The sequence below is a fragment of the Bubalus bubalis genome, chromosome 9, assembly GCF_019923935.1.
Source record: "Bubalus bubalis isolate 160015118507 breed Murrah chromosome 9, NDDB_SH_1, whole genome shotgun sequence".
Taxonomy (NCBI): Eukaryota; Metazoa; Chordata; class Mammalia; order Artiodactyla; family Bovidae; genus Bubalus; species Bubalus bubalis.
The window spans coordinates 51432456-51447256 of NC_059165.1; positions in this window are offsets into that span (position 1 = coordinate 51432456).

Consider the following 14801-nt stretch of genomic DNA (forward strand, 5'->3'; position numbering starts at 1 on the left):
CAACCTAGATAGCATATTCAAAGGCAGAGACATTACTTTGCCAACAAAGGTTCGTCTAGTCAAGGCTATGATTTTTCCTGTGGTCATGTATGGATGTGAGAGTTGGACTGTGAAGAAAGCTGAGCGCCAAAGAATTGATGCTTTTGAACTGTGGTGTTGGAGAAGACTCTTGAGAGTCCCTTGGACTGCAAGGAGATCCAACCAGTCCATTCTGAAGGAGATCAGCCCTGGGATTTCTTTGGAAGGACTGATGCTAAAGCTGAAACTCCAGTACTTTGGCCACCTCATTCGAAGAGTTGACTCATTGGAAAAGACTCTGATGCTGGGAGGGATTGGGGGCAGGAGGAGAAGGGGACAACAGAGGATGAGATGGCTGGATAGCATCACTGACTCGATGGACATGAGTCTGAGTGAACTCTGGCAGTTGGTGATGGACAGGGTGGCCTGGCGTGCTTCGATTCATGGGGTCGCAAAGAGTTGGACACGACTGAGCAACTGAACTGAACTGAACTGAAGGAATTCTAAAATGTTTTTAGCGTATATTAGAGGTGGAGGAGATAGAATCTTATGATTTTTTTGAAAATTTACTTAAAAACTCAGCGTAGATAGCATATCCTTTCCATATTCCCTTGATAGTTAACGTTTTGAAGTCACTACTGTGCTTTGACTTTTAATTCTTGTAAGAACAATTTTATCAGATTACTAGTACCTGCTTTTCATAGCAGTTAGGAAGCACACATTTTTAAATTTTAACTTTTTATTTTGAAATAATTGTTGCAAGAATAGAACAAGTAATTTATTGTGTGCTCTTCACCTCAAGACTCTAATTTAAATTTTACCATCTGTGCCAACAGTGCCTTTGTTGATGATCCAATCAACAAAGATTGGATGATCCAATCCAACAAGTTTTAATATTGTTAAGATGGCAGTGCTGTCTCTCAAGCTGCCCTTTTTGGAAAATGGATGAGCTAATCCTAAAATTCTTATGGGAAATACAAGTTAGCTAAAAGAGTCTTCAAAAAGAAAAAAGGTGGAGGGTTCACACTAAACATTTTAAAATTTTACTGCAAGCTTATAGTAATCAAAACAGTGTTTAATAGAATTGGGAATTCAAAAATAACTTCTAATATGTATGCTTAATTGATTTTTGGACTAGAATGACAAAACAATTCAGTGAAGAAAATAATCTTTTAAAAACTTTTGGACAACTGGATATTCACATACAAAACAAATGAGATTGGACCCCCACCTCATTTTATGTTAAAACTAATAACGTAAATTAACTTGAAATACATAAATGTGAGAGCTAAAACTATAGAATTCTTAGAAGAAAATATAGGTGTTCATCTTTGTGACCTTTGATTAGGTGATGGTTTTTTAGATATGACACTAAATTACAAGAAACAAAAGAGGAAATAGATAATTTGGATATCATCAAAATTAAAGACTTTTGCATTTAAAAGGAGAGACCACAGAATGGGAGAAAATAGTTGCAAATTATATATCTGATAAGGAAATAGTATCTAGAGTATATTTTAAAAAATTACATTTGCAGCTTACAATGACCGAATAATTTATTTAAAAACAAAGCAGAGGGTTTGAATAGATATTTTCCAAAACAAAACGTGGAAATATGCTCATTGTCATTATTTATTAGGTAAAGACAAATCAAAACCAAAAAGAGATACCATTTCCTATCCATTAAGATGACTAAAATTAAGAAAACAGACAGACAAGTTGTTGGTATGGATGTGAAGATGTTGGAACTCTCATACATTGCTGGTCAGATCAGATCAGATCAGTCGCTCAGTCGTGTCCGACTCTTTTTGACCCCATGAATCGCAGCACGCTAGGCCTCCCTGTCCATCACCAACTCCCGGAGTTCACTCAGACTCGTGTCCATCAAGTCAGTGATGCCATCCAGCCATCTCATCCTCTGTCGTCCCCTTCTCCTCCTGCCCCCAATCCCTCCCAGCATCAGAGTCTTTTCCAATGAGTCAACTCTTCGAATGAGGTGGCCAAAGTACTGGAGTTTCAGCTTTAGCATCATTCCTTCCAAAGAAATCCCAGGGCTGATCTCCTTCAGAATGGACTGGTTGGATCTCCTTGCAGTCCAAGGGACTCTCAAGAGTCTTCTCCAACACCACAGTTCAAAAGCATCAATTCTTTGGCGCTCAGCCTTCTTCACAGTCCAACTCTCACATCCATACATGACCACTGGAAAAACCATAGCCTTGACTAGACGAACCTTTGTTGGCAAAGTAATGTCTCTGCTTTTGAATATGCTATCTAGGTTGGTCATAACTTTCCTTCCAAGGAGTAAGCGTCTTTTAATTTCATGGCTGCAATCACCATCTGCAGTGATTTTGGAGCCCAGAAAAATAAAGTCTGACACTGTTTCCACTGTTTCCCCATCTATTTCCCATGAAGTGGTGGGACCAGATGCCATGATCTTCATTTTCTGAATGTTGAGCTTTAAGCCAACTTTTTCACTCTCCACTTTGACTTTCATCAAGAGGCTTTTGAGTTCCTCTTCACTTTCTGCCATAAGGGTGGTGTCATCTGCATATCTGAGGTTATTGATATTTCTCCCGGCAATCTTGATTCCAGCTTGTGTTTCTTCCAGTCCAGTGTTTCTCATGATGTACTCTGCATATAAGTTAAATAAACAGGGTGACAATATACAGCCTTGATGAACTCCTTTTCCTATTTGGAACCAGCCCGTTGTTCCATGTCCAGTTCTAACTGTTGCTTCCTGACCTGCATACAAATTTCTCAAGAGGCAGATCAGGTGGTCTGGCATTCCCATCTCTTTCAGAATTTTCCACAGTGTATTGTGATCCACACAGTCAAAGGCTTTGGCATAGTCAATAAAGCAGAAATAGATGTTTTTCTGGAACTCTCTTGCTTTTTCCATGATCCAGCGGATGCTGGCAATTTGATCTCTGGTTCTTCTGCCTTTTCTAAAACCAGCTTGAACATTAGGAAGTTCACAGTTCACATATTGCTGAAGCCTGGTTTGGAGAATTTTGAGCATTACTTTACTAGCGTGTGAGATGAGTGCAATTGTGTGGTAGTTTGAGCATTCTTTGGCATTACCTTTCTTTGGGAAAGAAAGGTGGGAGTTGCTGGTGGGAATATATTATAAAATGTTGTAGCTGCTTTGTGAAATATTTTGGTAATTCCTCAAAAAGTTAAATGTAGAGTTACCATATGACTTAACAGTTCCATTCCTAGGTATTTACCCAAGAGAATTAAAAAACATATATCCACTAAAGACATTAATGTTCATAGCAGCTTTATACATAAAGGCCCCAAATTGGAAATAATCCAACTAGTCATCAACTGATGGATGATTAAATGCACTACATCTGTAGAATATAATATTATTCAGTACAAAGGATAAGGTCCTGATACATGCTATAGCATGGAATAATCTTATAGACAAAAGGTCACATACTTTATGATTCTATTTTAATATAATGTCAAGAATAGTGAATCTATAGAGAAAAGTCAGGTTAATGATTGCCAGGGACTACAAAGATAGAGCTTCCCTCATAGCACCAACAAGATGGCAGAGTAGAAGGATCGTGCGCTCATCTTCTCCTGTGAGAACTCCAAAATTGCAACTTGCTGCTGAACAGCCATCAATGGGAGAATGTTGGATCCCACCAAAAAAAGATACCCCGTGTCCAAAGGCAAAGGAGAAGCCCCAACAAGATGATAGGAGGGGTGAAATCACATTTAGAATCAAACCCCATACCCATCAGAGTGTTCAGAAGGCTCAAACAAAACATGTGCACCAGGACCTAGAGACCCCAGAGAGACTGAGCCAGACCTGCCTTTGAGTGTTTGAGTGTCTCCTGTGGCAGCACAGGTCAGCAGTGGCCTGTCGCAGGGATGGGACTCTGTGTGCAGCAGACCTGGGTCACCAAGTGTGTGGCATAAGCTGTCTTGGAGGAGGTCGCCATTAGCCCCACCATAGGCCACAGAGCAGACAACCCACAAACTGCAGAACAATTATACCAAAGAAATTCTTGGACTGTTAAGAAAGTTCTAGGACCCACAACAGATCTCCCAACCTGGGGATCTGGCAAAGGGACTGAGAACCTGCAAGGAATTTGTCTTTGGAGGACAGTGGGAGACTGAGCCAGACTTGCCTGTGAGTGTCCAGGAGTCTCCAGTAGAGGTATGGGTCGACAGTTTGGCTTCAGGCCAAACAACAGGGAGGGAACACAGCCCATCAATAGAAAATTGGATTAAAGTTTTACGGAGCACCCAGTTTCTCCCACAGTCTCTCCCATCAGAAAGCTTCCATAAGCCTCTTATCCTTATTCATCAGAGGGCAGACAGAATGGAAACCACAGTCACAGAAAAACAACCAAACTGATCACATGGACCACAGCCTTGTCTAATTCAGTGAAACTATGATCCATGCTATGTGGGGCCACCCAAGATGATGGGTCAAAGTGGAGAGTTCTGACAAAATGGGGTCCGCTGGAGAAGAGATTGGCAAACCACTTTAGTATTTTTGCCTTGAGAATACCATGAACAGTATGAAAAGGCAAAAGTATAAGCACTGAAAGAAAAGCTTCCAAGATGGAGAAGCCCTCAGCAAAAACAGCTGTGGCTCAGATCATGAACTCCTTATTGCAAAATTCAGACTTAAATTGAAGAAAGAAAGGAAAACCACTAGACTATTAGAGTGAAATCGCTCAGTCGTGTCCTACTCTTGGCGACCCCATGGACTGTAGCACACCAGGGACTGTAGCACACACACACTCCCTCCATGGGATTCTCCAGGCAAGAGTACTGGAGTGGGTTGCCATTTCCTTCTCCAGGGGATCTTCCCGACCCAGGAATCGAACCCGGGTCTCCCACATTCCAGGCAGACGCTTTAACCTCTGAGCTACCAGGGAATCCCTCACAGTTATACAGTGGAAGTGACAAACAGATTCAAGGGATTAGATCTGATAGAGTGCCTGAAGATCTATGGACAGAGATTCCTGACATTGTACAGGAGGCAGTGATCAAGACCATCCCCAAGAAAAAGAAATGCCAAAAGACAAAATGGTTGTCTGAGGAGGCCTTACAAATAGCTGAGAAAAGAAGAGATATGAAAGGCAAAGGAGAAAAGCAAAGATATACCCATTTGAATGCAGAGTCCCAAAGAATAGCAAGGAGAGAAAAGAAAGCCTTCCTCAGTGATCAATGCAAAGAGAGAGAGGAAAACAATAGAATGGGAAACACTAGAGATCTCTTGAAGAAAATTAAAGATACCAAGGGAACATTTCATGCCAAGATGGGCACAATAAAGGACAGAAATGGTATGAACCTAAGAGAAGCAGAAGATATTAAGAAGAGGTGGCACAATACACAGAAAAACTATACAAAAAAGATCTTCATGACCCAGATGACCACAATGGTATGATCACTCACCTAGAGCCAGACATCCTGGAGTCCCAAAGTCAAATGGGCCTTAGGAAGCATCACTATGAACAAAGCTAGTGGAGGCAATGGAATTCCAGCTGACTATTTCAAATCCTAAAAGATGATGCCCTGAAAGTGCTGCACTCAATATGCCAGCAAATTTGGAAAACTTGTCAGTGGCCACAGGACTGGAAAAGGTCAGTTTTCAGTTGCCTTTCAGAAAGGCAATGCCAAAGAGTGCTCAAACTACTGCACAATTGCACTCACCTCTCACGCTAGCAAAGTAATGCCCAAAATTCTCCTAGTGAGGCTTCAACAGTATATGAACTGAGAATTTCCAGATGTTCAATCTGGATTTAGAAAAGGCAGAGGAACCAGAGATCAAATTGCCAGCATCTATTGGATCATCGAAAAAACAAGAGAGTTCCAGAAAAACATCTCAGTTCAGTCCCTCAGGTGTGTCCGACTCTTTGTGACCCCATGAATTGCAGCACACTAGGCCTCCCTGTCCATCACCAACTCCCAGAGTTCACACAAACTCATGTCCATTGAGTCGGTGATGCCATCCAACCATCTCATCTTCTGTCGTCCCCTTCTCCTCCTGCCCCCAATCCCTCCCAGCAAAAGAGTCTTTTCCAATGAGTCAGCTCTTCGCACGAGGTGGCCAAAGTATTGGAGTTTCAGCATCTACTTCTGCTTTATTGACTACACCAAGGCCTTTGACTGTATGGATCACAACAAACGCTGAAAAATTTAAAGAGATGGGAATACCAGACCACCTTACCTGCCTCCTGAGAAATCTGTATGCAGGTCAAGAAACAACAGTTAGAACTGGACGTGGAATAATGCACTGGTTCCAAATCAGGAAAAGAGTACATCAAGGCTGTATATTGTCACCCTGTTTACTTAACTTCTGGCAACCCACTCCAGTATTCTTGCCTGAGAAATCCTGTGTATAGAGTAGCCTAGGGCTACATTCCATGAGGTCACAAAGAGTCAGACTGAGCGGCTAACAGCACCCTGGTTTTCAAGTATGTTAACTCATAACTATATCTGCTTGTTTTAGCTTGATAGTCATATAGGTTCAGACACATTCTAAAAGATCTGCATTTTTTTCTCCCATCTTCACATTATGATATTTATGTTCTATTTTACATGTTCTTGTTTATCCTTTTGCTGTTGATTATAGTTTTATAATTTAAAATTGCTTTTATAAAATTTTTTGATGGTTTCCTAATCTACATACTGGCTTATGTAAATAATCTTCAATCCTTTCATATATTTGCCTCTCCTGTTGTATTTTTTCCTTTCCTATAATTTTTTGTTTCTTCTCCATTTAGAGAAGACCTTTAAATACTTGCTGTTACGTTAGGTTTAGTACTGTTGTATTCTTTTAGTTTTTGCTTCTCTAAGAAATTTTTTATCTCTCTTTTGTTATAAATGTTAATTTTACTGAATAGAGTATTCTAGGTTACAGATTATTCCCTTTCAGCACTTCAATTGGTCATACCTCTCCCTTCTGGCCTACACATTTTCTGCAGAGAAATCAGCTGATAACCTTATGAAGCTTCCCTTGTAACTTACTCTTTGTTTTCCTCTTGGTGCCTTTAGAATTATCTAAGTTTTCCCACTTCAATTATTATGTTTTGGTGTGGGTCTGTTCATCTTGTTTGGGACCCTCTGATTCTTGTACCTGGGTATCTGTTTTATTTGAGGTTTGGAAAGTTTTCAACCATAATTTCTCCAAATATATTTTTGATACCCTCTTCTCCTTCTTCTGGAATCTCAATTTTGCATAGGTTCACATACCTTTATATTATCCCATACATCTCATATGTTGCTTTCATTTTCTTTTTATTTGTTTTTCTGTCTGGTGCTCTGATGAAGTATTTCCATTATTCTGTCTTCCAGATCACTTATTTACTCTTCTGTGTTAGTCTGATATTCATTCCTTTTATTTTGGTTTTTATCTTTGCAATTGAGTTGTGTAATTTTGATTGGTTCCTTTACAGTTTCTAGTTCCTTGTTACACTGATCTGCATTGTTGTTGATAATCTTTCTTATTTTTTCATAATTTTTACTACCTCCTTTTTGAACTTGGGGTCTGGTAGACTTGAGAGGTCTGTTTAACCATTTGTTCTTTCAAGGGATTTCTCTATTAATTGGAAATAGTTTCTCTACTTTTTCATGTTACTTAACTTTTGTTGCCTCCTTGAGTTTATGGGAAACAGTTATCTACTGTGGTCTTCAAGGGATGTTTTAATGTGGGACTATCCCTGTGTAGACTGTGTGAGTCCAGTGTTTTCAGTGCCAGGGCTGTTTTGGTATGGATGCCACCCACTTCTTTCCTCAGCATGTGCTGGTTTTTATCTCCTTTATAAAAGGTGTGATGGTACAGTAACCAGAAGGGGTCTCCTCTTTGCTCCATGGCTGTCACAGCCCTGTTGATGGTGATATCTCCTCCCCAGTTTTTAGAGTAGAAGCCCTGAGGGTCAGGTTCACTAAGGATCTGTTGCCTTTGTGTGCTCTGTCGCCAAGGAGGTGAACACTGAAGCAAGTGAGGCCCACGTGGTCAAAGTGAACTTATGGACTGCATTTGTGGTTCTGTCCAGACGCAACCAAAGTTTGCGTCCCTTTCTCCATTGTGTTTGTCCCAGACTACTGCTCGGCATTGTAGCTCCAGGAATGAAGATGGTTTTGCTTTTTCTTGGGACCTGGCATGCCTTTGTTTAGAGATCCCCCAGGATCTCTTCACCCTAGATCTGGCTCCAAAATGTGGTATTAGTTGGGTGGAACTTGAGTGCTCCTGCCTGGAAAGGGACCTCTGAGTACTCCTTCCCAGGTGCTGGACACTGGGACCCACCCCTGATGTGCACATACATGATGTGGATTTGCCTCATCACTAACAATGCTAACTTTAATCACTTGAGTAAGCTGGTAATAACTTCCAGGTTATCCAATTTTAAGTTAATCTTTTTACTTTAAAAATTAATAAATATTTTGTAGTGATATTCCTTGAGATTATGCAAATATCATTTTTATTGCAGTTTTGCTCATGCTGTTGTGTTAAGTGAGGCCATGTTCAAATGGGGCAAACTATATAAGTAAATGTGTGTAATCTTACATGTTTAAACTACACATTCTCCTTTTCTCTTCCTAGTATCAATTTCTAATGAACAGAAATGTTACCATTTCTCAAACCAAGAAAAATACATGAGCATTTACTGGTCATGAGTATTTAACATGGCAAGCGTATTCCAAAAGAATGTAGTATATATCTTTATGCCTTTGTAAGTGATGGAGAAGAATGGGGATATACATTATAATCATCCATTTTCACTTCTATAAGACTTTATAATTTACAAAACATGTTCACATGCATATCTCATCTGATTCTCACAATATACATGTTAAACAGTAAAGGAAAAGATACTGCACACCTGGAGTACCTACCCACAGCTACACACCTGGTAAAAGTTCACGTTGGGGTAAACACACAGTCTTCTGTTTAAAGTTTCCTTGTGCTCTCCTGAGTTGCTTGTTGGAGTTTTATAATGAAGACAGTGATGATGAGGATGATAAAGACCTCAGTGATGCAAATGTTGACAAGTACAGAGAAGCGAGTAAAACTAAATAAAATCATGTCTTTGCCAAGACCTAAACTTGGAAATTTAAAAATTTTTAAATAAATTTAAAATAGGAAAAGCAGTATGTCAAGGCTCTATATTGTCACCCTGCTTACTTAACTTATATGCAGACTACATCATGAGAAATGCTGGGCTGGAGGAAGCACAAGCTGGAATCAAGATTGCCAGGAGAAATATCAATAACCTCAGATATGCAGATGACACCACCTTTATGGCAGAAAGTGAAGAAGAACTAATGAGCTTCTTGATGAACATGAAACAGGAGAGTGAAAAAGTTGGTTTAAAGCTCAACATTCAGAAAACTAAGATCATGGTATCTGGTCCCATCACTTCATGGCAAATAGATGTGGTAACAATGGAAACAGTGACAAAGTTTATTTTGGGGGGCTCCAAAATCACTGCAGATGGTGATTGCAGCCATGAAATTAAAAGACGCTTACTCCTTGGAAGGAAAGTTATGACCAACCTAGACAGCATATTAAAAAGCAGAGACATTACTTTGTCCACAAAGGTTCGTCTAGGCAAGGCTGTGGTTTTTCCACTGGTCATGTATGGATGTGAGAGTTGGACTATAAAGAAAGCTGAGCGCCGAAGAATTGATGCTTTTGAACTGTGGTGTTGGAAAAGACTCTTGAGAGTGCCTTGGACTGCAAGGAGATCTAACCAGTCCATCCTAAAGTAGATCAGTCCTGGGTGTTCATTGGAAGGACTGATGCTAAAGCTGAAACTGCAATACTTTGGCCACCTGATGCAAGAGCTGACTCATTTTAAAAGACCCTGATGCTGGGAGGGATTGAGGGCAGGAGGGGAAGAGGATGACAGAGGATGAGATGGTTGGATGGCATCTCCAACTCAATGGACATGGGTTTGGGTAGATGCTGGCAGTTGGTGATGGACAGGGAGGCCTGGCGTGCTGCAGTTCATGGGGTCATAAAGAGTCAGACACGACTGAGTGACTGAACTGAACTGATTTGACATTTACATTTATGATTGAATGTCTGGCTTTCCTGAACCAGAGATAATCCAGAGCCCCAAGTATGGGGGCAAGACTGATCCATTCTTCTACAAAGTTTCCAAAGAACAAAGAGGTCCAGGTCATTGGCTTAAGGAAGTCAAGTGCATCGTGTCTTCACTGGTACAGGCAGAATAACTGTGGAACATGAAGAACCCATTCACTTGCCCCACCTCTCAGGAAACTGTGAGATTGCTTGTAGACATGGTAGGAAACAAATAAGATTGTTAGAAAGGATAATTCTGTCAGCTTTATAGCCACAAACTAATAACCAGAAGGAGACCCAGACTGAGACATGCAGTGAGTTGCTGCTGCTGCTAAGTCGCTTCAGTTGTGTCCAACTCTGTGCTATCCCATAGACAGCAGCCCACCAGACTCCCCCATCCCTGGGATTCTCCAGGCAAGAACACTGGAGTGGGTTGCCATTTCCTTCTCCAATGCATGAAAGTGAAAAGTGAAAGTGAAGTCACTCAGTCATGTCCAACTAGTAGTGACCCCTTGGACTACAGCCCACGAAGCTCCTCTGTCCATGGGATTTTCCAGGCAAGAGTACTGGAGTGGGGTGCCATTAGGCAAACTCAATTAAGCCTCAATAGAAGCAGCTTGTCACAGAGGCACAGAACTGGTTTGAAATCATTTAACTCAAAGCAACTGGATCAAAACAACAGTTCAGGTTGAAAAATTATTTTGTTATAAATGATTATGACAAAACATTTATAACAAATATTATAAATTCCTTAGCCATGTTTTATTTTTTCTGTTATTTTGTGGTTTAGCTTTTTACTTTAATTCAGTTTTAGCCTTTCATTACTTGGGAAAACCAACAACAGGAACTGATTTGTCATAGTGTAAATAGTCAACAATAAGATACTAAATAAAACAATCTACATGTTTATTAACTGAAAATGAGTTAACTCATTATATTTTTGTACATATTGACTTTCAAACACAATTCTTAAGGTCAGGTTACTGGGGCCACCAGTCATGACCTGGTCATCTATAAAGAGAGTCACATGTGAACATACACCTATGTAGTTACTAGCATTAGATTAGATCAGATCAGTCGCTTATTCGTGTCCGACTCTTTTTGACCCCATGATCGCAGCATGCCAGGCCTCCCTGTCCATCACCAACTCCTGGAGATCACTGACTCACGTCCATTGAGTCAGTGATGCCATCTAGCCATCTCATCCTCTGTCGTCCCCTTCTCCTCCTGCCCCCAATCCCTCCCAGCATCAGAGTCTTTTCCAATGAGTCAAATCTTCGCATGAGATGGCCAAAGTACTGAAGTTTCAGCTTTAGCATCATTCCTTCCAAAGAAATCCCAGGGCTGATCTCCTTCAGAATGGACTGGTTGGATCTCCTTGCAGTCCAAGGGACTCTCAAGAGTCTTCTCCAACACCACAGTTCAAAAGCATCAATTCTTTGGTGCTCAGCCTTCTTCACAGTCCAACTCTCACATCCATACATGACCACAGGAAAAATCATAGCCTTGACTAGACGAATCTTTGTTGGCAAAGTAATGTCTCTGCCTTTGAATATGCTATCTAGGTTGGTCATAACTTTCCTTCCAAGGAGTAAGCGTCTTTTAATTTCATGGCTGCAGTCACCATCTGCAGTGATTTTGGAGCCCAGAAAAATAAAGTCTGACACTGTTTCCCCATCTATTTCCCATGAAGTGATGGGACTGGATGCCATGGTCTTCGTTTTCTGAATGTTGAGCTTTAAGCCAACTTTTTCACTCTCCACTTTGACTTTCATCAAGAGGCTTTTGAGTTCCTCTTCACTTTCTGCCATAAGGGTGGTGTCATCTGCATATCTGAGGTTATTGATATTTCTCCCGGCAATCTTGATTCCAGCTTGTGTTTCTTCCAGTCCAGTGTTTCTTATGATGTACTCTGCATATAAGTTAAATAAACAGGGTGACAATATACAGCCTTGACTAACTCCTTTTCCTATTTGGAACCAGTCTGTTGTTCCATGTCCAGTTCTAACTGTTGCTTCCTGAACTGCATACAAATTTCTCAAGAGGCAGATCAGGTGGTCTGGTATTCCTATCTCCTTCAGAATTGTCCACAGTTTATTGTGATCCACACAGTCAAAGGCTTTGGCATAGTCAATAAAGCAGAAATAGATGTTTTTCTAGAACTCTCTTGCTTTTTCGATGATCCAGTGGATGCTGGCTATTTGATCTCTAGTTCCTCTGCCTTTTCTAAAACCAGCTTGAACATCAGGAAGTTCACGGTTGACATATTGCTGAAGCCTGGCTTGGAGAATTTTGAGCATTACTTTACTTGTGTGTGAGATGAGTGCAATTGTGTGGTAGTTTGAGCATTCTTTGGCATTGCCTTTCTTAGGGATTGGAATGAAAACTGACCTTTTCCAGTCCTGTGGCCACTGCTGAGTTTTCCAAATTTGTTGGCATATTGAGTGCAGCTCTTTCACAGCATCATCTTTCAGGATTTGGAATAGCTCAACTGGAATTCCATCACCTCCACTAGCTTTGTTCATAGTGATGCTAAGGCCCTCTTGATTTCACATTCCAGGATGTCTGGCTCTAGGTCAGTGATCACACCATTGTGATTATCTAGGTCATGAAGATCTTTTTTGTACAGTTCTTCTGTGTATTCTTGCAATCTTTTCTTAATATCTTCTGCTTCTGTTAGGTCCATACCATTTCTGTCCTTTATCGAGCTCATCTTTGCATGAAATGTTCCTTTGGTATCTCTGATTTTCTTGAAGAGATCTCTAGTCTTTCCCATTCTGTTGTTTTCCTCTATTTCTTTGCATTGATCACTGAGGAAGGCTTTCATATCTCTTCTTGCTATTTTTTGGAACTCTGCATTCAGATGTTTATATCTTTCCTTTTCTCCTTTGCTTTTCGCTTCTCTTCTTTTCACAGCTATGTGTAAGGCCTCCCCAGACAGCCATTTTGCTTTTTTGCATTTCTTTCCTATGGGAATGGTCTTGATCCCTGTCTCCTGTACAATGTCACAAACCTCAGTCCATAGTTCATCAGGCACTCTATCTATCAGATCTAGGCCCTTAAATCTATTTCTCACTTCCACAGTGAGATTGTAGTTTCCAGTGACGTAATCACACATATGCAGAGTGCAATATGCATATAAACATAGGCATTTCAATTCAATCTATGAATAGAAATAAGACCCAGAGACCGCAAAACATTAGGATTGCAGTTTTTAAAGTTTAGGACTGAGTTCGTTGTTGGTTCTCAGATTCATTTATATGAAATGAATTGCATGCTGATTAATGTTAAAGATTTGTTTTGAATTTTGATTTAAATGATAGAATAAAGAGTTGGCCTTTGAAGGGAGTGGTTAAGCCTTATGCTATAGAGCAGTTGTGAAAGGTAAAAATTGGGATTTAGATGTAAGGTGAATTTTGGGTTTATATGAAATTAGAATTTATTTTTAAATGTTGAGGTGTAAGCTATCAATTAGGCTATAAGCCTAGATAAGGATTTGACTGTAGAATAATATACATGGTAGACATTTTGGAAGTGAGTCCCCAGGTCTCTTCATTTTGAGACAAATGTCTAATAACTTAAAATTTCCCCAAGTGTTTATACGGGCCTATGTGCTTATCTGACCATTGCTACAAAGGGATGTACAGTCAGACCTTGAGATATGGAGGCTGGAAGGCTTTGAATAAATAAAAGATGCTTATAGAGACTATAGAAAGTGAGGAAAAGGTAATGAATTTAAGGAAAAGTTAGGAAAAGTTTGCAATAAGAAATAACAGGGAAGGACTATATAGAAAAAGAAAAAAATAGTGTAGAGAAAAGGAACACTATTTGAGAGAGGAAAAGGGAAATGAAAAGAAAGGAGAAACGATGAGGTTTTGTTTTTATTCACTACTCAGCATTTCTGGACCAGTGTTTCTTCTCTTTTGTGCATTTAGACACTGGTTCTTCATGTTTACAACTTGGTTGAGAAGGTGTGTCACGAAGATCAAAGACTGAGAAATATTAGATTACTGAGTGTCTTACTGTGATTAACATATTGTGAGCTTTTAGTGTTAAACATAGATTTGAATTAAACACTATGAACTATCTAGGATTATGGATAAATTAGGCATTTAACATTAGAATTAGGGGGTTGAGAATCTAAAATCATGAGTCAGGATTTATTAATATGGAATAGCTGATGTTTGTGGCACAATTAGATTGATAATTAAAATGATAAAGATGGTTCAGAGCTGTGTTAAATTTGAAGTAGGATTTGCAATTGTGCCCTCCTCCCTGAGTAGAATCACACAGCATCCTTGTTAAAACAGACTGGTATGTCAAGTAAAGAAGACTCAATTAGGAATTAGAGTTTCATTAGAACAATTAGGAAATTAATCACCCAAATAGGGTCACTATTGCAAATTAAAAATTTTTGTCAATTTGTTTTAAACATATACTTTTTTAAAACCTTAGGAATAAGTTAGATTGTTTAAGCTATGTCAGAGAGTTCAGTGGCTTATTTTGATAATTTTTGCTATAAAATGTGTTTATGAAATAAATTTGTAGTTGTGAAGCCATGTCATTCCTGAAAATATTTATGACTGTGCTATAGGCATTACAAAGGGCTTGCTTGGTGGCTCAGTGGTAAAGAATCCACCTGCCAGTGCAAGGGATGTGAGGTTGATCCCTGGTCTGGGAAGATCTCCTGGAGAAGGAAATGGCAGCCCACTCCAGTATTCTCGCC